The following is a 3161-nucleotide window of genomic DNA, read 5'->3' as shown; positions in this document are numbered from 1 at the left end:
CATTGATATGAATCAGCCATAGATTTACACGTATTCCCCATCCCGATCCCCCCTCCCACCTCCCTCTCCACCCGATTCCTCTGGGTCTTCCCAGTGCACCAGGCCCGAGCACTTGTCTCATGCATCCCACCTGGGCTGGTGATCTGTTTCACCATAGATAATATACACGCTGTTCTTTCAAAACATCCCACCCTCACCTTCTCCCACAGGATTCAAAAGTCTGTTCTGTACTTCTGTGTCTCTTTTTCTGTTTTGCATATAGGGTTGTCGTTACCATCTTTCTAAATTCCATATATATGTGTTAGTATGCTGTAATGTTCTTTATCTTTCTGGCTTACTTCACTCTGTATAATGGGCTCCAGTTTCATCCATCTCGTTAGAACTGATTCAAATGAATTCTTTTTAACGGCTGAGTAATATTCCATGGTGTATATGTACCACAGCTTCCTTATCCATTCATCTGCTGATGGGCATCTAGGTTGCTTCCATGTCCTGGCTATTATAAACAGTGCTGCGCTGAACATTGGGGTGCATGTGTCTCTTTCAGATCTGGTTTCCTCAGTGTGTATGCCCAGAAGTGGGATTGCTGGGTCATATGGCAGTTCTATTTCCAGTTTTTTAAGAAATCTCCACACTGTTTTCCATAGCGGCTGTACTAGTTTGCATTCCCACCAACAGTGTAAGAGGGTTCCCTTTTCTCCACACCCTCTCCAGCATTTATTGCTTGTAGATACTTATGATATTTTCAACTTAAATTGGTTTGTTGAGACTTAACCCTATTTCAAGTTGAGATAGATCTATAAGTAATATTTTATTGTACGGGTGTACTACAGCATATTTATCTATTCACACAATGAAGAACATTTGCCTGGTTTCCAACTTTTGGCCATCACAAACACAGCTGCCATGAGTATTCATGTACAGATTTTTGTGTGAACATGTTTTTCATTTCTCAAGTATAAATGCTCATAAAGGAGTATGATTGCTGAGCTGTAAGGTGAGTGAATATTTAAGTTTATGTGGAACTGCTAAACTCTCTTCCAGAATGACTGTACCATTTTCCCACCAGCAATGTATGAGTGATCCAGTTTCTCTACATCATTGCCAGAACTTGGTATCATCAGTAGTTTTCATTTTAGCCATTAAGAAAGATGTGGACTGGTATCTCATTGTGACTTTAATTTGCATTCCCTTGATGGTTAATGATGTTGAACATCTGCTTACATGCTTGTTTACATGCTTATTTCCCTAATACAAAGTTCTTGCATGAAGTGTCTGGGTGAATCTTTTGTTCATTTTTCAGTTAGATTGCTTGCTTTCTTCCTGCTGAGTTTAGAGAGTAGATTGTATTCTGAATGCCATCCTTTGATGAAAATACATTGTGAAAATATTTCCTGCCATTCTGTGGTTTGTCTTTTTCATTCTCTTAAATGGTATCTTTCACAGAGCAAGCATTTTTAATTTTGATGAAATAGTTTATTTTTTATGGATTGTGATTTCAGTGTCATGACAAAAATCATTTTGTCTAACAATTGGTCCTGAAGATTTTCTTTTTTTCAAAAAGATTCATAGTTTTATATTTCACATGTGGATGTATGGTCCATTTTGAGATTCTCCTCAAATTTTTGTATAAGGTGTGAGGTTTAGGCCAAGTTTCAGCTACTTGCCTGTGAACATATCCAGTTGTCCCCAAACCATTTGCTTCTATCATTCCTCCACTGAATTGTCATTGCACCTTTGCAAAAAAGTCAGATTTCCCAACTTTCCCCACATCTCCACTTGGGATAACTCAGTAGCATATACTTGTTAATGAACTTTATGATCCTTTTTGTATTTTTTATTATACTTTTTATTTTATATTGGAGTATAGCCAATTAATGCTGTAATAGTTTCAGGTGGACACCAGAGGGAGTCTCTCTGATTAACACTATAGCATCTGTATTATTGCTTACTTTTCATTCCTTGTATTTATAATTTGTGCTTTCTCTTTTTTCATCATGATGATTTTACCTAGGACTGTATATTTTATTAATCATTTTAGCAAAATTAACTTGGTATCTCATAGTTATTTCTATAATTTTCTTTCTATTTAACCAATTGACATTTTTTATTATGCTCTTGTTTCAGTTTACATTAGTTGTAATTTTTCTTCTTTTTTTTTGTTGAAAGCTTACATAATTGTTTTCTCAGCCTTTTTTCTTTAGCAGTATAAGCATTTAAAAAGATAAATCTCTCCTATGTAAAATATTAACTGTATCTCATAAATATCTGTATGTATGTGTTCTCACTATATTTTCTTTCAAAATATTTTCTTATAGCCCACTAATTGTTTCTTTAACCTGTGGAGTTTTTTTAAAGTTTAATGCCTAAATTCCAAATATTTGGGAATTCCTAAAGATATATTTTTGCTATTGATTTTCTAAGTCAATTCCAATTTTGTTCAAAGAATAAATTCTACATAATTTCAGTTTTCTTAAATGTATTAAGACTTTTCATGCACAAACCAGTGTGTGTGTGTGTGTATCTACATGGCAGGGTGTGTCTGGGGCCTCGGCTGCAGATCTGGGCACAGGCTGCAGGTGCCCGGGGAGCACTCTGCACTTGCTGCAGATGTAGGTGCTGAGTCTCCAGGCTGGGAAGCTGTGATGTGCAGTGAGAGCTGTTTGGCCCTCGTACTGAGGAAAACTGTGAGTCTTCCACCTTCCTTTTTATTCATAACTGAACCTATGGCTATCAAGAGTGCAAGACCTTTACCAGGGTATTGACTGTACCATAAGAAGTGTCAAATGTACTCCTCTCCTACAGTTCAGAATGGAAATCCCTCCTTCCTGGACTATCAAAGATTGAGGGCTCTGTTTCACCTGCTGTTGGTCACTTGTTTCCTTCTCTTGTCCACCCACCCCTGTTTAAAGAGAGAAAAAGCCATTAGGTCCACAAATTAACATTTCCTTCTTAAAGTTCTCATCTGCATGAATTTGTCCATTCCCCAAATTTCTCATTCCCCCTATTAATGAGATATCTTAGTTTTTGTCCACCACAACCCACAGTCTAACTGAAACCACAGAAGTAAAAATGATGCTCCCAGAATCTTGTCCATTGTTCTTGACACCAAAGGTCAGTGACAACTCAAGCTCCTCTTCTGGTCTTCTCAATCAGCTAGA

This window comes from Cervus elaphus, chromosome 12, assembly GCF_910594005.1.
Source record: "Cervus elaphus chromosome 12, mCerEla1.1, whole genome shotgun sequence".
In the NCBI taxonomy this organism is placed as follows: domain Eukaryota; kingdom Metazoa; phylum Chordata; class Mammalia; order Artiodactyla; family Cervidae; genus Cervus; species Cervus elaphus.
The sequence above is the reverse complement of the archived record's forward strand: the minus strand, read 5'-3'. Positions refer to the sequence as shown.